The following is a 20,684-nucleotide window of genomic DNA, read 5'->3' as shown; positions in this document are numbered from 1 at the left end:
TTCCATTTTTAAAATAACTTAATCAGAGGTATGATTTCTCCTTAGATTATTTGAACATGCATAATTACAGTTGTTACTAAAAAGTTCATAAAGCCATTGTGTTCTTTAAAGTAACTTCCTGATGGTGAATGTTCTACAATTTCTGTAGTAAACATTATTTTAACAACTCATTGCTGTGTGTTTTCACATTTGCAGACTGTTTTTTGAGGTAGGCAGAGTCCTTTTGTACCAACTGATGGAACCACTTACGCTATTCTAGGAATGGCCTTCGTCATTTGCACCTTCCCCTCTAACAGATGTTGTTCTCAGGGGATTGACTTGTGATTAACAGATATTTTAAATCCACATCATCTCTGAGTTCTGTCAGGAGTTGGATTATATTCCTTCATACAACAACCGCTGTGTCCTTTATGCCCTAACTCAATCTTTTTGGGCTACTATTGCACATATTAGCAGCATCACTGTTCACAGTTTTAGACACTGTAAAGTATAGGACAATCTCCAACGCTTCCAGTGTCTCATGAGGTTTTCATCTCAATGAAAAGACAGTGGTTTCTAGTTGTGTTGTCATAGGATACATAGGTATAATGAGCTCCTGTGGACCTGTTTTATAAGGGTGATATTTTCATTCATGATGGCTTCACTCTCATGACTTAACAATTCTCTCAATTAATATAATTCCCTACAGGGTTAGAATTATACATATGAATTTAAGGGACACAAACACTAAAGAATAGCATCTCAGTAGCATCTGTAGATGTGCCATTATTACAATAGGTTTAAATACAACATGATTGTTATACTTACTGTACTTATTTATATATTGGGGGCGTGTGTACAACATGGTACATGTGGAAATGTTAAAGGATAATCCGTGGTAATCAAATGTCTCTTTCAATCATCCACAAGCATGGGACAGACTTAGACTGTAAGGCTTAAAAGCAATCCTAGGCATGAGATACTTACTAAAAGGGTTAAGGTACATATAAACATAGAGGAAAAGATAATATAAGGAGGCCAATGGAGAAAGCAAACATGTTCATACCAAGAAAAGCATTCTAAATCACCCTCTTTCCTACATATCCTCATGAGCCCTGTAGATAGCTGGATTTAGAGTTTCTAAGGTCCAGAATTTTGTGACAATATGTTTTACTTTTTCAACAATGCATCAGGTTATGGTAACTTGTTAGGGCATTCAGCTCTATCAAATCTATATAACACCATGACTAGGATTATGGTGGTGGTTGAACACTTAATAAGTATAGATAAGGCTCTGGGTTTCATTCTGAAAACTTGGAGCCTGCAAAAGTACAGAGAAACACAGTCAACAACGGAGAGTTGTCTTGGTTTGATAGTTGCTATCCTTTATCTTCTTGAGAATGTCCAAAAATACACCTAGAAGACAAACTTTGCTGCATACTTATGAAGAAGTATCTAGATTAGTTTAGTGGTAGTGAGAAAACAAACTCTGAAACTGCACAGCAGTGTTACCTGGTCTTCAGTCCTGGGCTGGATGAAAGGGGAATGCTGTCTCAGCTGCTGCTGCAGGAGACTGACCCAGAGGGAACCTTACCTGTGGACCACAACCTCGTGGCAATACACAGGTTAATGGAAATAGGTTCATTTAAAATATAAGAGCTAGCTAACAATACGCTTAAGTGATTGACCAAGAGTTTTAATTAATATTGTTTCTGTGTAATTATTTCGGGTCTGGGCAGTCAGGAATGAACGAGCAGCCTCCGACTACATGTGCCTATTTTTCTTCACAATTCACAGAAACTTTAAATAATATGCCCACTGTTTTCTTTCAATGAGGTTAGGGTTGGTATATCACACGTATCACATGTTCCCTGATCCTGTCAATCATCAATGTTTAATGGATGCTAAATGAAGGAAACAAACATTTTAAAATATAGTAAAACTGATGTTTAATTTTATCTGACCTGCTTAACACATGTGGCTTTTCTGATTTTAGAAAGCATCTAGTTTTTATATTTCAAGCCGAATAAAGTGCTTCTCCCATGGGTCTTGGGCAGAGCATTCCCAGCTGTTTCCATGCTGCATAGCAAAGACCTGACAGCCCTGAGAGCAGGAGTCAATGCTGGTTAACAACTCACTTGCATCTGTAGCTATTTTGCTTCATTACACTGGCAATTCACTTTCATTCTACTCCTCTTTCCCCAGCAGTGAGTGCTGCTGAGTCTCAGATCCATGTCTATAAATCCTTTTGAGCTGTTCACTATTAAATCATCCACAACACAGTCTTGCTAGCTCTTAAGAAATCCCTAGAGCACTACAGAATACACACATTTCATTAGGATGCCACAGGAAAGAGGTGGCACAGCTTTCACTTCTGTAAACACCCTTCCTCTTTACCCTCAGTGATGGTAAGTTTGACAAGTCCACTGTTCATGGCCCCCATGACTCAGAGCATATCCACTGTTTTCAACACATGCTACCTTGACAATGAGGTTCAAACCCAGGGTTTTGTACGTGCTAAGTCAGTGCTCTAGTATCAAGTTATATCCCAAGACCCAAAAAGCCTTTCTTTAAATATTGCAAATATCAAAAATTTAAATATCTTGAGTTTTTAACCTTCTACTGATATTTTAAGATGGCTATCAAAATCTTAATTAACTCGATGTCCTTACAGATATTACACATCCTTGATTTAGGATACTAACAAACATATTCCTGTATATTGTGGGACAAATAAGCCTACCACTTAGTTTTATTGTGATAATAGAGACTTTCACATATTTATTTTGTGAGCTAAAATATTCTAATTTACATCTCTCTATTCAGTCCTACTTCAAAGTTTCTAAACCACTGAAACATATTCAGTGGTAAAGTCCTAAATGTATATTGCATTAAGTCAGCATGGTATTAAAATTTGAAGATTATAAAACATATAAAATTGTTTTAGTTCTTTCAAATTGTAAATAACGATCATAATTTATTCCTACTTTTATTTTTCAGAGTTTTGGTAAACAATGCAAATTTATTCTTTTTTATTTATTTTTTTTATTGAAAAAAAAATTTCCCACTTCCTCCTCACCTCCCATTTCCCTCCCCCTCCTCCCGCCCATCTCCCCTTCCCCCCACTCCTCTTCTCCTCCCTCTCCAGTCCCAGGAGCAGTCAGGGTTCCCTGCCCTGTGGAAAGTCTAGAAAGGTGACCATCCAAACTGTCTAGGCTCCCACAAAGCCAGAACATGAAGTAGGATCAAAACCCTGTGCCATTCTCCTTGGCCTCTCGTCAGCTCTCATTGTCCGCCATGTTCAGAGAGTCCAGTTTTATCCCATGCTTTTTCAGTCACAGTCCAGCTGGCCTTGGTGAGCTCCCAATAGATCGGCCCCACTGTCTCAGTGGGTGGGTGCACCCCTCATGGTCCTGACTTCCTTGTTCATGTTCTCCCTCCTTCTGCTCCTCATTAGAACCTTGGGAGCTCAGTCCGGTGCTCCAGTGTGGGTCTCTGTTTCTATCTCCATCCATCGCTAGATGAAGGTTCTATGGTGATATGCAAGATATTCATCAGTATGGTTATAGGATAGGTTCATTTCAGGTTCCCTATCCTCAGGTGCCCCAAGGAACTAACTGGGGACATTGCCCTGGGGACCTGGTAACCATTCCAAGTTCAAGTCTCTTGCCAACCCTTAGGTGGCTCCCTTAACTAAGATATGAGTTTCCCTGCTCCCCTATCCAACCTTCCTTTATCCCCAATCACCCCGATTGTTAGACTAAACTAATTTGAGAGTCAGGACATCATATTTCAGTGGGTGAAGAATATGTCAGATAAAGACCTTGAAATGGAATTTCAGATGTCCTGTAAATTATTTGGGTAGAAGAGGAGGAGAATTCAGACCAAAATAATAAGCGATGGAACATTATGGAGATTATACACACTTGAATCCATAGTACTGACAGGGCTCGGAATGTGGCTGGACATGGGGAAGTGAGGAAATGTCTGGAATCAAAGTAGGAAAAAGTTACCTTGGAGAGAGTGGAAGGAGACTATCTTAAAGCATATCTCAGATGCAAGAAGATATTTGCTTAGGTTTAACGAAGCAAACCAGAGGACAACGGATCCTCTCTGCCTGGATCACAATTGTCTCTGAGGAGATCTGGAGAAAGAGGAGAGTTGCTTCTCTCTTGAATTCACAGTAGCGTAAATACATTCTTCTAAGAAGACTGAAGAGCAGAGTTACTTCAGTACAAAACTCATGAAATCTGTAATTCTTTGCAAACGGAGTGGAGTTTGCATTTTGTCATTTCTGTGAGAAATTATATGGTGCATTTGTTTAGAAGCATAACAATTACCATGGTAAAACAGCAGTGAGTTACATTTTCAGTAAGGTATTCTTCAATAGCATGAGTCTGAAATTTACATGATACTAATTATATTTTCAGCTTATGTGACAAAGTCAGGAAACAGTGATGTGGGTAGAGACAAAGTGACATTTCTTAGGAAGTTGATTTCGACTTAAAAAATAATTTTTAAATATATTTAACACACAAGATATATTGCCTGGGTAGTTGGCTTTATTCATTATTTTCTTCCTATTGTGGAGTACTTATGGAATGATGTTTCTAACTTCAATTCAGTCTTAGTTTTAAAAAATGCATTTAACAACAAAAATGCTGCTCTTATTTTGCCTAATGGATGATGTTGAACAAGCTGACAAGGAGAAAGCATGCTTTTTACAGAAATTTTCTGATTTAGGTCAATTGTGCACATGGGAGGGCCACATCCTGCTGATTGTGAGTTTGTTGAAATCTTCAAGCCATTTTTCACATTTTTTTAATTGAAGCTTTTCCCTATTATTTGAAAACCCAGTGGGACTGTACTGGAACTGAGAAATGTAACCCATATGTTTTGGAACCTTTTACAGTTAAATCAGCAAATTACTATCCACAATATTTTAAACACTTAAAATATATTTTATAAACATACATACCTACATAAGAAAATAGTGCAGAATTCAGAGGACTATTTTTTGGCTAAACATCTTACATCTAAATATTTAATTTCATTTTATCCTTGGATAGCATATTAGCCAAAAACATAGTGCAATGATTTTTATGAGCAATGTTCAACTTTAAAACCATGAAATACAACTCACTTCTTAAAAGGAAAAATCTTTTGCTCGTTGCTCACTTATCTGTCACTGACTCACTGTTCAAACATCTATTCCTGTAATCCATCCCAGTCAAGGCAAGACACTGAGATAACATGGCTCTTATCATTCTACTGATATCCATAATTTGTTTGTAAAAGGTACGAGCATTTGGTGTTTTGCGTGCATGTTACAGCAGCCAATGGATAAATATTGTGTCCTATTACCTTTAAACTAGAGGTACATTTTATATTCTCACAGTAATATGTGAGAAAAGCTGTTTCATTTTTTTTCATGAGGTTACACCAGCTAGTCCCAATTCAGTGTCTTGTGTATGGTTGGTTTAGAGCTGGTGATGAGGAGAGAATAATCCCAAAGTGCTGGAAGAGGCATCCACCTGTTAATTTGTCTTCATTCAGGATGCTGCAGTAGTTGAGAGGGCTCTTCTCTTTTCCAGAGGCACCCCATATCATGTTGCGGGAGGATGCTTGTTCATTCCCGGCTTCCCATAACTGAAATAATCATTACTGTTTGACCAGTAGCTTTAGCATATTTCTGGCTAACTCTTATACTTATTTCTATTAATGTGTGTATTGCTACATGGCTGTGGCTTACCAGCAAGGTTCCAATGGGCTTCGGTGGAAGCATCTGTCTTCATAGCTTCTCCCTGACTCGACCTACTCTCTCTAGATATATCGCATTCAGCCTGGCTTCACTCTCTTAAGCCATTGGCCGAATGCAGATTCTTTATTAACCAATGGCAATAAAATACATTCGCAGAATATATTCTTTCCCACATCAATATTGAGTGTTTCCTTCTACTGCTTTTATCTTCCCAGAAGGAGCTTTCCTTTTCCCAGTTATACTTGGGAGGCTGGAACCTTTCTCTTCCTTTTCAGTTGCTTGGCTAAAACTGTATGAATTTTCACAAATGCGCTTGATAGTGGAGATAATTTACTCAAGCAACTTTGAAATGGAACACTGCAGCAAATTACAAATTTTTGAGGTTCAAAGGGCATTATTTTATTCCTAAAGACATGTGTTTAGCTGCTGCAGAAGTATAGAAACTTTGGCTGTACACTCAAGAAAATGCTAACTACTAAGGAAATGTCCTTAGACCTTCTATGCTTATTAACCTGTGTGAGAAAATTTACTACAATCCTTATTACTATAAATATAAATAGTATCTTTTAAAAAGAATTTTTTTTTATTTATTTCAGGGAGCTTCCTTTCCATTCTCCTATTCTAAGCATGTAAAATCACATTGCTTCTGTCTCTATATTTACTGCTGATTCCATTGTAAGGGTAGATGTTTGCTGTGCGAGGGTATAATTACATACGTACTGCTACTGCTGTGTAGAGATAGCACTCCCTATTTTTGAAAACACAGAATAAAGCCATATGATTTAGATTCTTGAATTGTGTAATATAAAATTATTTGTAGCCCCACCTTCCACATTCACTGTGAGAAAGTCACAAGGGATGTATGCCCGAGCAAGTAGATTAAAAGTTTCTTGCGGGGGAAAAAGTAATCTGAAGTCAACTATAGCACACATTCTAATTGTTCTTAATAATAAAAATCTGGCATCAGTTATTTAGGGGTGAAAGCTGAGAGATCAGAGAAGCAGTGCAGCCGGCCACTGGAGAGACCTTTTATCTCTACTGAATCCTCAGATTGAAGCGGCGATCCTGTCTCTGTGAATCCTCAGACTGCATGCTATCTCAATGAAACCCCAGACTGCTGCTGTCTCTACAAAACCTTAGATTGTCTCTGAGTTTTTGTCTCCTCTCACTTTATATTCCTCTCTTTGCCCAGCCACGACCGTTCCTTTCTCCACCTCCCTAATGCTGGGATTAAAGGCATGTGACTCACAAGTACTGAGCCACCACTACCTGGCTCTGTTTGTCTTTGATACTGGATCAATCTAGTATAGCCCAGGGTGGCCCTGAACTCACAGAGATCTGTCTACATCTGCCTCTCAAGTACTAGGATTAAAAGTGTGTGCAACCACTGCCTGGCCTCTACAGCTAACTTGTGGCTTAGTGCTGCACTCTGATCTTCAGGCAAGTTTTGTTTATTAGATTGCAAACAAAATATAACTATAGTGAACTGATAAATCTGAAATAGCCCTCCGTCAATGTCAAGACTAGTAGGCTCTGGGAAGATGTGAACTCAGTCTGACAGTGGGAACTGCAGTCTGACTCCTACAGTGAAGGTTCAGCCTTCCTGCACCTAAGCTCCTATATCTAAAAGGAAAATCAGACTGCTGAATTTTTTCTTTCAGTTTTATGAAAATGTTTGAAATATAGCAAGCATGAAATAAAGGTTGTGAATATTTTTCTTTCACTGTCAATCATGTTACCTTATGCAAAATGACACTTTATTATGCTTTTTGTTGAAAGGTTAATTAAAATCAAAGTAAAGGTTATATGAAATACCTTGTTAACACCCTATAATAATATAATAATATTATAATAAGATTCAATAATTAGAAGACATGAGTAATTCCTAAATGGATACACTAAAATTCAATGTTTAAAAAGTTATAGTATTAGTAAGCTTTCAGAGCATTGCTAATAATAATCAAATGTTTGTCCAGTTAACATACTCTCATATTTACTCAAATGAACTGAAAATGTTATGTCCAAACAAAAACCTTCCAGGAGTTCTTATAGAGGGTTTCCTTATTGCTAAGACTGAGAAAGAGTGGATAAAATAGAAGAGAAATATGTCCTTGGGTAGGAGAGAAGATGAGTATTCACTAAATGGAAAATTTTTCAGAGAAAAAGTCATATACATCATGGACTACAGAGGAAGTAAAGAGCAGTGCTTTGGGGGATCATAACTGAGGTAAAAGCAGACAAAGCATGGAAGACTTTCGGGGAAGTGGAACTACTCAGTATGCTATGACACCATGCTCCCCTAGTGCTGAACATGCATCATTACACAATTATCATAATCACAATATCATATCATAATTATAATATCATAAACTATATAATAATGGCCCCTATATACTATGAATTTACAAGTACTAGTGAAGTTTTAATGCAAGATAAAAAATTTTAATAAATTAATCTATTTAACATGGGATACAACTAATACTGTATGTGTGTTTGTGTCTCTGCATGTCTATACACTTAGGCAAAGAGTATAAGATAAGTTTCTGTTTTCTTTTCTTTTTTTTTTTTTTTTGGTTTTTTTTTTTTTTTTTTTTCGAGACAGGGTTTCTCTGTGGTTTTGGAGCCTGTCCTGGAACTAGCTCTTGTAGACCAGGCTGGTCTCGAACTCACAGAGATCCGCCTGCCTCTGCCTCCCAAGTGCTGGGATTAAAGGCGTGCGCCACCACCGCCCGGCAAGTTTCTGTTTTCATACAGTGTTGTGATGAATCTAAAACTAATACCGTATATGGTAGACTTGAAATATTTCATACTTTTCTAAAGGAAGTATTTGCTATTTTCTAAAAACAAAATAGTTTATTTTTAAAAGTGAAGATCTGAAAGTTGGTCCAATATGCATGAATCAATAGTTTTTGAGGCAGCAGAAGACATTTGACCTTACTCTTTGGAGAAGTAAGAAAGCAAATAATATTAGGTTATGAGCATGTTATAATTTTAGAGTCATTTGTCTCAGTATTAAGTAAGTTTATAAAATCAACCTGTTTGAGCAGAAATATGGTGAGGAACACAGTCCTCTATGCAAAAATTTCCGTCTGAGTCTATTGCAGGACAATAGAATGTTAGAGAAAACCTGCCCCCCGAAGACTACACTTTGGTGTGTGAGGTGTCCCTTTTCTATTCATTCAGAGAAAATAGAATATAAGCTTCTGGCAACTTACAATGTGGCAAATGGTTAGAAACAATATTTCCTTTTCTCTCTAGACAACCAAAGGACAGATGATAATCTACGCTATAAGAAAGAGGCAAGCTCCTCATTTGGACCTTAAGAGCTCAGACCGTTGCTCCAAATTGAGACTCTGTCTCTACCTCGATCCATCGCCAGATGAAGGTTCTAAGGTGATATGCAAGATATTCATCAGTATAGGATAGGGTCATTTCAGGTTCCCTCTCCTTAGTTGCCCAAGGTACCAGCTGAGAACATATTCCTGGACACCTGCGAACCCCTCAAGAGTCAAGTCTCTTGCCAACCCTAAGATGGCTCCCTTAGATAGGATATATACTTCGCTGCTCCCGTATCCTCCCTTCCTATATCCCAAAAAAAAAAAGAAAGAGGCAAGCAAGATTACACAGTCTCAAGAAGGCTAAGAGTGATTGAGAACTTAATTTTAATGGTTCCTATATGATGGTCTTAACGTTTTGTTTGTCTACAGTAATTTAAAGCTATAGCATTCACATTTTAAGATAAAGCACATGACTTTGATGAAACTGAACTGATAATGTATTGATAAAAAAGCCTTGGTGTACAATTTGATGATATGAAGAATATAGAAAAATTGTTATTACTGAGCACTTACTATCTACCAGATGTTTTTATAAACACCTTATGTGCATCGAGAACCATACATGGATGGATACAAAGAACTGAAGCGAATAGCTTTCTGACAGAAGCTTTCTACAAGATAGAGTTATTGATCCCTGGTGGCTGTAGAGAGAGTGAGATTGACTCTCTTTACAGGATGTGACTGTGGGAAGGATCCTCCTGCCACAATGGAAGTCAACACTTATCCCTTATATGAGCAGCACTAACTGGACTCTGTAGCTTGTAATGACAATAAGAAATAAGACCCAAAGCTAGGAAAAGGGCTGGTAGGTGACACTAGGGAGAGCAGGAGGGAGTTGTGGTGAATGGATAGGATCAAAGTAATTCGATTACATGATTTTCTTCTTTTTCCTTAACCTATTTCTGTCTTTCATATTCACTAAACGTGAATGACCTCCAAGTTAAACACATTTCTGCCTTTCTTCAGTTCCCAACAATTCTATTTTCTGGGGGAAGACTCACTCACAAGTGTGCTAAAATCTTCAGAGCATTTCCAGAAATAACATTTTAGTTTTTGTTCATATTCCACCTTTCATTTATTTTACATCTCCTCTACATTCTGCCTTCCATGAGAAGAAGTTTCCTTCGGCCAAAGAGGTGGCAGAGAGACTTTGTTCCTTGTCTCCATGTGCCTGTGTGCAACAGCTATACTAATAGTTGCCAAGCTCCTGAGGATTCTGCAGAAGGTATTGTGGTTAACTAACACTACCCCGAGAATCATCCATATCTTGTCTCATGTTAATATTTGAGAATATCGCCTGGAAAAATCTACACTTGAAATGAGATCACAGTTGTGGCATGGCTTGAAATGAGACCATACACTGGCAAGAACAGCAGTTCAACACTTTACACATCAAATTAATGAACCACTTCATTCCCATTGGTAAAACTGACTCTGTGGATAGATTATATTGCTCATATTTTGGGCTTTTTGTGAAAAAAAGTACAAAAAGATTAAGATGCAAAATTTACAAACATCTGGGATGGTTAATCAGAAGTTAGTAACTTTTTACAAAATGCTTACCTGTCATCCTCTACACAAATGTCTCTCTTTAAGGTCAATAAGAACTGACTAGAAACTGGCAATGGAAAAACATCAACCCCACATAAACAAAGAAAGTGGCTGAGCTTTAAATGATAAAAGTTAAAATAATTCACTTCTTGATGTCAAGACACTGGAAAAACTGCTCAATTCAAACACTGGCCCCACAGAAGGCAAACTGAAATATGTGAGAGTTTTCCCATTACCTAAACTGAAAACCACATGTGTGTTAGACTGTTTAGTGTAACAGAGTTCAGAATGCCATCACAAAGCCTCAGTTCTTGAGTTCACATAGAAAACACAACAGAAATGCTTCAGCAAATTCATCTGGTTAGCCATAATTTTGAATTCGCACAGTAAACAAAGTGACTGTTTAGTGTGTGTATGATTCTCACAGACTACGAAGAAGCTCCGTATTATGAGCAGAAGCTGAGATGCACACGTCCTGATAATAAGAGTTTTGACTTCAATTCTAATCGTTTTACACTGTCGTCTTCTGCCACTGTTTCTGCCCCCTGTCACTGTTAGTTGAAAAGCAAAACAAATCAAAGAGCTCACTAAATTTACAGTTAAAACTATGGGGTTTAGACATCACCTAGTGAACAAGTAGTAAAATCTAACTCTACATCAGTTGTTTTCAGGTGAAATTTCTTCACCTTTGTAATTCTGGGTAGAAATTGTAAGGTTATTAGTTTACTTTTTTCATTCATGCAGTAAAAAGAACTCAGTCAAAGCTAGTAGTTTGGCTTCTGTCTTGCCAACTGATGGCAAAGAGAGACATGCACAGCAGAAACCGTGTGCTGCACTGTGTCCGGATAACAGGTCCTTTGTCAGTGTTTTACAGGAGAAACAAAATACCGTGACACAAGGACAGGAATGGCCATTTAGATGATGATTCCTAACTGACTACTCAATCTCTAAACTTTTCTGGTTTGACACATCTTTAGAGATTCACTCAAGCTGACTTTAAAAATTGCTGACTAGAAGGTAATGATTAATGCTTAGTTCAAAGAGGAGTAAAATACCTTTTTAGGCTCTTCTAGAGCAAGGTCTGAAAGGACTAAGAAACATAATGAAGAAAATTCCATTGGTAAAGGAATAAAATGCTGTATTGCAAGGTAAACCTCAATCATGACTTGCGGTATTGAAGAGTAAGTATAGAAGCATTTTATATATTGTGGTACCCTAGCTTGTCTCTAAGAAATCAGAATGACTCACATAAAGGGGAAGAGAAGAAGGAAATATGTAAAGAAAGAAAGAAGGAAGGACAGAAGGAAGAAAAAGAAAAAAGTTAGATATACACACTAAAAATGTTGAACCTGAGAGTCAAGACCACAACTTTTTTTATATAGAGGAAAACTAGTATTATTAGTTTTTTTCTTAAGCAAAATAAACACATGTCTTGAATGTTGTATAAAACTAATATTAAAACTTCAAGTTTTATGTTATTTGGGGGAAGTACATCATTAGTATGGCAATAAATCTAAATAAAGCCTATGAATTTTTAATCGACAAGTGATAAGTATGCTTATTAGTAGACTACTGATAAATTAAATATAAATACTGTTCAAGTTAAAAAGTAAATATGCTGATGAGAAGTTTATATTTATGTTTTTAGAAATATATATTAATATATATATACATATTTTTTTTTTTTTTTTGCTTTTTTTCGAGACAGGGTTTCTCTGTGGTTTTGGAGCCTGTCCTGGAACTAGCTCTTGTAGACCAGGCTGGTCTTGAACTCACAGAGATCCGCCTGCCTCTGCCTCCCAAGTGCTGGGATTAAAGGCGTGCGCCACCACCGCCATATTAAGTGTTATATCAATATGTTAATATTGCTATATTAATAAAACTACTACATAAACACTAATTGTTATATTAATATATTAATTGTTATCTCATACACACAAAACATAATTTTAAAAAAGCCAAAATTGGTTTTTGTCTTTGCTATTAGTTTTTTCATCTCCTCCTTCCATTTTACCACTCCTTAATTGAAAATAATTCTTTACTTCCTTAATATCCTATGATTTCCCCTATCTCTACTTCTTCTAGTTTCTCTCCACCTCCCTTCCTATCTACATTCATTCCCTTTCTGTTTCTCATTAGAAAACAAACAGGCTTCTATGGAATAGTAATAAAATGAAATATTAAATTAATGCATTAGAAAATAAAGCAGAACCTAACCCCTGGAATTCAACAGAGTAGCAAATTTGAAAGAGGGCAAAGATGGGTAAAAGGGAAGGTTTGGAGGGTGCAAAAGTAAGGGGTAATTGTGTAATTAAAGTATAATGGAACAGTAAAAGAAATAATTATAAAAAATGCAAAATGTTTGTGGTCTAAAAATCTTATTTGACCCTTATACAATAATAATCTCCAGATTATCCTTGTTCTGTCAGGGTTCTTCAGTGAAATTTTCCTATTAGGCATGAATACATAAGGATGTAATGCTTAGTTTAACAACCGTATTATGTCACTGAGTACTACAGAAAGGCTACAGATATATAAAGAAGATTAACTAATATGAGTAAAGGTAATCGACTTTTTTTCAGCTCCACTGATTTAGGTGCTAACATTTGTACTGATATTTCAAAAAATAGTTGGCTGATTTGGTCATCTTGCCATACAAAATTAACCATAACACTTAGTAAATTCCATATATGTACACACACACACACACACACACACACACACACACACGTTAACTGTGAGAGTCAAATCTAAGGCCTTACCATGCTAGGGAAGTACCTACCACTGAGATGTACCCTCAGTTCTGCATGTTTACGTTTAGATGAAAAGAAATATATGGAATATGTCTTGTTATTCTACAACTTCTATTTGAGTTTTAAATTTGAAAAGCCCATAGCTGCTTGAACAATTGGATCAATGAGTGGCAACATATAAATCTAACAGAGCAATAGTTCAGTGTTTGCTTTTATAAATTGACAATATGTCACTTTTTTAAAACGACTAACTGTGCATTTATTTGTATAAAGTAAAAGGACAGACTTAAAATCCAACATAGTATCCCATGAGGGTTGAAGTTTCATCACTGATCCCATCTTTAAAAGTTGGTGGTTTATTCTGGTTACTCGAGGATGGAGCTCTCTTTCATGCTTCTTTTCCAGATTCAGAAACATGAGGCATCTACTCAGCTTCAGTTTCCACAGAATTAGAATTATGTTCAAAAATGCCGGTTTTGATGATGTAATGAACACGCTGTAAAATCTCATTATTTTCTTGTCGAATGTCTGGAACTAGAAGCATTTCCTGGAGGTATGGGTGACGTGTTCGTGGTTCAAATAAGGGTGGCAGTGGCTCCTTTTCCTCTTTAGGGCTACCTTCCTGAACCAACTCGTCTGGCTCTCCCACTTGGCTCTAGAGACAGTTCTTCCAGTTGTTTTAACATTTTATCTATTTTGGAAGGGCCGATATGAGGAACATGGGTGTTGGCATTAAAGATGTGCACCACCACCGCCCGGACTACTTCAGCCTTGAAGGGATTTCTTCTGGTTCACTCTCTGACCCAGAAACACTGTTATAGTTGCTCAACAACAAACGCAATGCTGGTGTCACCTCCTTGGGTACTATACAGTACTTTGTGGTTTCTCTTCCTCATCAGACTTTAAGTCACTGTGCATCAAAGCACCAAGAGGGTTTATATTAACCATGGACCGAGCTTCAAGTTTCGAATCTTTGGCTCTCTGTCTAGCCCCACCATTTTTCCGTTTATGATATTTATGAGGATTTCGGATATTTGCCATCTGTGAAGGTCTGGACATGCCCTTCATTTTTCCATCAGCACTTTTCTCCTTTCCTTTTCAATTTGTACCTTTTTCTTCCTTTCAATATTGACCAGAGTTGGGTAGTCTTTTCTTCTTCCTTCCTGCACCTTGCTGTCTCTTCTGGGGTGTTGGGCTTGCTCTTCTTCATACCAGGAGCATGCATATTTTTCCAAATGGAACTGGATAACCTTCTCTTTTATTATTGCTATTTGGAGCCCACCTCTGTTACTTCAGCAAACATAATTTTTGCTAGGGCTAGACAGCTCAATATTATGGGTCTGTCTTAATTATCATCTTGTGCAATTTTCACATATGGTTAATGCCTTTGGTGTAACCCTGGCTGGATGAAATCTCCCTGAAGATATAAAAGGTAGAGTTATTCACACACAGTTAAATTTCAATTGACAAGTATCAGAAATTGATCACACCGTCTTTCTCAGAATAGGTTTCAATGAAGTTGTGATTATTTGTGAAACCACTCTTGAAAGCAGAGGTTTTTCCAAGAAGTGAGCTGAGGGAGCACAATGAGGAATGCAGCGATTTGACACCTGGGAAGGACAGAAATGTCAATAAAAACCACCGACACATGGAATCACAGAGAGAAGATGGGGTCTTGAAATATTTGTTACCCCAAATCATTTTTGGATGTGGGTGAAATGATGAGATATGAAACATTCCTATGTCATTTGAGGAATAGGTAGGTGGAAAACAAAGAATAGAGTGTGTGAAGTATTAACAAATATTTTGGTAAACACATTCTGTTGTTCCTTCTCTTTTTCTGTGTGTAATAAGGCACAACTGGTATTTTGGGCTTTTCTTAATGTGACTCTTTCCCATTGATGGCCACATTCTTGTTCCTTTCTATTTAACTTTCTATGTATGTCCTATAATCAAGATAATTGACCTTCTAGTATATTCACCCATGTTATCACTGTGCCACGGTTACCTAGTTCTACTGCATTTTACAAGTAGCAGGTCCTGAAATCTCAGTAATGATCAAATTTTTGCTATAGTAATCAATGATAGCAGCAGAGGATGTATTAGACAAGATAATGAAACAACTAAACACCAAACTTTAGCGGTTTCCATCACCAAAGGGCATATATTTCTTGTTATACCTGCAGACCCTGGGGTCAGAAAAAACATGTATATCTATCTATCTATCTATCTATCTATCTATCTATCTATCTATCATCTATCTATGCATGTATGTATGTATGTTTGTGTGTGTAATTTTCTTTTCATCAATGTTTTTCATGTACATAGTTATATGTACCAACTATGTGTCTAGCAGCCAGAAGAGGGCATTGGATCTCATAAAACTGGAGTGATGGATGGTTGTGAGCTCCCATGTGGGTGTTGGGAAAGGAACCCAAGCACACTGTATGAGCATAAGTGCTCTTAACCACAGAGACATTTCTTCAGCTCAATTTTCCTTAGTCTTACTAGCGTAACTGAAATTGAGATGCCTTTTTGTTCCTGATATGTAGAGATCTGTGTTGTGCGGTGCCATGAGGGTGTCGCTGGTTTCTGCCCATCACCCCCTCTTGAGAATGTGCTCTAAGTCACGTACTATTCCCATTTATGGCCTAGACTGAGAATGTGACTTACTTTCGTGTACCTAGACCTATCCGCTTTTTCCACGTAGCTAGCTGGGGCTGGCTGACCAGGGGCTACTTTAGCTGTGGGTTGGCTTTCCCCGGTATTCAAAGATTGTTCAAGGTTCCTGAATAAACTGCTGAAAGAAGAGTCCGGAGTTGCATCTTCCTTGCTGGTCGAAATGGTTGCGACACTGATATACTTTCATTTATTTTATTTTCTGTCAGGAAGGCTGTCCACATCTTTTATTTTTCTAAAGTACTTGGCTTATTCATAGATGTAGATATCATAATCTACATTTATACACAATATACATTTGCAGTATTATTTCTAATACTTGTTATAACATTAAGGACATGATCACTCATGTTCTTGAATAGCATGATCTACTAGACTTAGGCTAATGAAAAACTCTCTGCTACAGGTATGGGCAAAGAATACTATCAACTATGTTAGCAAAGATGTATTACAAGAAATGCCTTATTATTTTTGCAGAAAATAATGAATAATTACACAAACTAAACCATAAAGTTTGCATAAGCATTGTATAACAAATGGCTACACAATGTTCACATTTTTGTGTGTGTGTTCATGTGGGTGAATTTGAGCACACAGGCACCAATGTGCACAGATAGAGGTTAGAGGATATCCTCCAGTGTCGCTCTCTCAACTTCAGCCTTGTTTGAGATACAGTCTTTTGTTGTTTGCCAGGGTATAAGATAGGCTAGTTCACCAACTTCCAGGTCCAAGGAGTGGAGGTTACAGACAAATCACAAAACTTTGCTTTCCTAGACTTTTGGAGTTCTGACTTCAGGTCTTCATAATTGCTTCGAAAGCAATTCATTCCCTAAGCCATCTCCACAACCCACTCTTTCCTAGCCACCACCCTTTGTTCTTTAGTTGACCAATATGTTACCAAGCACCACACAACTTTACATATTGAAGGTAAGCATTTCATAGCAGCCATCTATGTATGACATTTCCAACCCATTCATGTTGATGATGAAGGAGATCATCAGGATCTCGCTCATGAGATGACCAGGACATACAGAAGTTTGGAGCAATGACATACAGGATCCAAGTTGTGTGCTCATCATCTTTACTAGGAGAACATGGAAAGGTAGTATTTTCAACCTCCTCTGTTTCCTGTAGGGCAAGTGTGTGAAGTTTTAAGAGGTTAGCTTTTTGTGTACTTTCATAAATTTTCTTTTTAGAAGCAATTTTTACTTTTAATAAAATAAACCTTGCCATATTATCATTTACCTTCATTATGTTATAGAATATGACTTATATCATTGATCTTATCACAAAATTATATGAAGTTTTACTAGGGTTGTGAGAAGGAAATTGTTTCTGAAATATACAAAAGGTGTGTAGTGTTAAAGAATGCTATTAAGAAGAGGAGAACATTTATTTTCATATTTATTTTACTCAGACATTTAACTCCAGTCTACAGAGATCAGTGCTCTAACTGTAACTTATAATGTCCTAAATCCAAAATATTTTATTTGTGGAGATATAGTAGATAATAAAACAATAAAACCATCAACACTTATAAAATATTTATCTAAAATATATAAATAAAAACTTTAGAAACCAAAAGAAATGGATAAGTATTATTGAATTAACAAGTCTACAAATGCAAATATTCAACATTTCATATATAAATATTGCTGCTGTATGGGCTTGCATTGAAATACCATTTTTGGACTGTAAGACTATAGAAAACAAAATCACTAAGCTGTTAGTAAAACTGGTGTCCAAGAAGTTCGCCTGGAAATCAGCAGTAAAGAGTCCAGTCAAATCATACTGTCCAGTGTCGGGTTTGGGACTATGCATCCAAGCAGTGGGATGTAGGGGGAGCTTCAGTACCCAAATGTGGGGATAGGTACTCCAATAAACTACATTCACCAGAGTGCATGTGACCTTCTGATTTGTTTGATTGAGAAAGTTTGCCTCTAAAAAATATCTCAGTCAGGGTTTCTAGTCATAGCAGTGTTAATGATTTAAGTAAGCACTAATATACTGATTTCAAGATTATTAGATTTACCAAATAATGATGTTAAAAAAAAGTAGGGACTCACTTTTATCAAATGAAATCACAAGGTGTTCTCATCAAGTGAAAAAAATGTGTAAAAAGCATTTGGATTATGGCAGAAATTCAGTGCATCCCTATATAAAACTTAAAAAAAATGCTTATTCTAACTTTTAAGGATGTTTAGTGATAGCCACAGTTATATGATATTTTGGCTTATGTTACTGATGTTAATTCATCTAGGTATATGAGGAACAAAGCATGGTTATTAGTGTCAGATAAAACCGAGAATCTACGGTCAAGCTGAAAGTCTTTTAGGAATCTATATATTAATAACCAGTATCACTTCAATGATAATATGGATAAAATATATTCCTATGAATAGTAACTACCAAATATTTGAAAGTCAGAATTTTACATTTTATTACTATTAATAACACTAAATTGCTACAACACGCTACTGGTCAAACACTGGAGATAAATGTAAAAACAAAGTGAGTTTCTTGAGCTTTCTTGAAATATTTTTGTTCTGTTGATGAGGGTACAAGCCTGAAGGGTGACTTTTGCACAGTTTCAGCAAAAGAAAATCTAGGAGCATTGCTGACAGCCATCATCACCCGCATAATGGCTGATAATGATGACAGACACAACTGTGCTTATTTGCATCTCTTTAGAATCTTTGGGTTTTCAAAATGCATAAATGTGTTCATTGTAGAAAGTCAACATTGATTTATAAATCTTACCTAATTGTGACTATAGAAAGATAAAAGGTACATTAACAATTTTTCACATTAACAGCTCATGCATTTATTTTCAAATGAAAATGTATAGTTTTGGAAATAATATTAATTATATATTCTGATTGCTCTGCTTGTAATAATGCAAAGCTATTCTTCATTCTAAAAAATAAATGAATAGTTGGGAGTGTGACTAAGCGGTGAGTGCCTCCCCAACATGCATGAAGCCAGGATTCATTTCCCAGTTTTGCTAAAAATAGATATAAATGGATAAAAATAAATCAACCGTTTATATCACTTATTTCGTTTTCTCTACATTTATTGGTGTTTCTTTTAATCTGGTTCTTTAGTGTTCATTCATATTAAATAAGATCTTGTTCTCTACAATCATAGAACATTTTATTTCATGATAAATTCCCTAGAAGTATCAAAGACAGCACAAAGAATTCTCATGTAGCTCCTGTCATTCCAATACTAGTTGAATCTTAGCAGTAGTAATAGATGACATTAAATTCAGGAGACTGCATTTATACCACTTGTCTATAAATTTCTGTCATTTAATTATGACCCAATTGGTGTGATGAACCAAAAGATCTATCCAAAACTTCTCTTTTATTGCCATGTATTCTTTCCTGCAGTTATAACTCCTCCACACTCAAAAAACCCCTAAAAATTTGTTGCCCATTTCTATGAGGTTTTAATTTCAAATAAGCTATAAGTTTGCAGTTTTACTTTAATAAAATATTTCATAAAATTAGAGACACAACACTAGTATAAATTTAAAATGTACCCCACAGGGTCACATGCTGAATCTTTGGTCCACAGATTGTGATGCTCTTTTAGGAGGCTGGAGACTTTAGGGATTAGGACAAATCAGAGGAAGTGGTTCACTATAGGTAAGACTGTCAAGGTTATATCTGTTTATTCCCTTTTCCCAATTTCTTGTCCACTAAGGGAACAACCTCCTCCTCCGCATGATCCTTTTGCTTATGATTTTCTCTCTCTTTTTTTGGGGGGGGGTTTGTTTTTTTTTCCTTTTTATTTATTTTTTATTCTTTTTTAATTAAAATTTCCACCTGCTCCCCATTTCCCATTTCCCTCCCCTCCTCCCAAATATTGCCCCCTCCCCCCACTTCCCTCCCCCTATCCCCACTCCTCTTCTCCTCCCCCCACACCATTCCCCCTCCCTCTCGATACTGAAGAGCAGTCCAAATTCTCTGCCCTGCGGGAAGACGAAGGTCTTCTATCTACGTCCAGGAAGGTGAGCGTCTAAACAGGCTAAGCTCCCACAAAGCCAGTTCATGTATTAGGATCGAAACCTAGTGCCATTGTCCTTGGCTTCTCATCAGCCTTCATTTTCCGCCATGCTCAGAGAGTCGAGAATCAACCCATGCTTATTCAGTCCCAGACCAGCTGGCCTTGGTGGGCTCCCAATAAATCAGTTCCACTGTCACAGTGGGTGGGTGCACCCCTCGTGGTCCTGATTTCCTTGCTCATGTTCTCCCTCCTTCTGCTCCTCATTTGGACCTTAAGAGCTCAGACCGTTGCTCCAAATTGAGACTCTGTCTCTACCTCGATCCATCGCCAGATGAAGGTTCTAAGGTGATATGCAAGATATTCATCAGTATAGGATAGGGTCATTTCAGGTTCCCTCTCCTTAGTTGCCCAAGGTACCAGCTGGGGACATATTCCTGGACACCTGCGAACCCCTCAAGAGTCAAGTCTCTTGCCAACCCTAAGATGGCTCCCTTAGTTAGGATATGTACTTCACTGCTCCCGTATCCTCCCTTCCTATATCCCAACCATCCCAATCCCCCGAGCTCCTCCCATCCTCCCCTTCTCATGTTTCTCATCCCATTTCCCCTTTGC

At 37.1% G+C, this 20,684-nt stretch overlaps 1 pseudogene; it reads right to left on the bottom strand.

Moving 5' to 3' along the window:
- Positions 1–13,806: 13,806 nt before the first annotated feature.
- Positions 13,807–20,684, bottom strand: part of LOC130870893 (FMR1-interacting protein NUFIP1-like) — a 42,738-nt pseudogene continuing 35,860 nt past the window's right edge.

Source organism: Chionomys nivalis, chromosome 3 (genome assembly GCF_950005125.1).
Source record: "Chionomys nivalis chromosome 3, mChiNiv1.1, whole genome shotgun sequence".
NCBI classification, from domain to species: Eukaryota; Metazoa; Chordata; class Mammalia; order Rodentia; family Cricetidae; genus Chionomys; species Chionomys nivalis.
The sequence above is the reverse complement of the archived record's forward strand: the minus strand, read 5'-3'. Positions and strand labels throughout refer to the sequence as shown.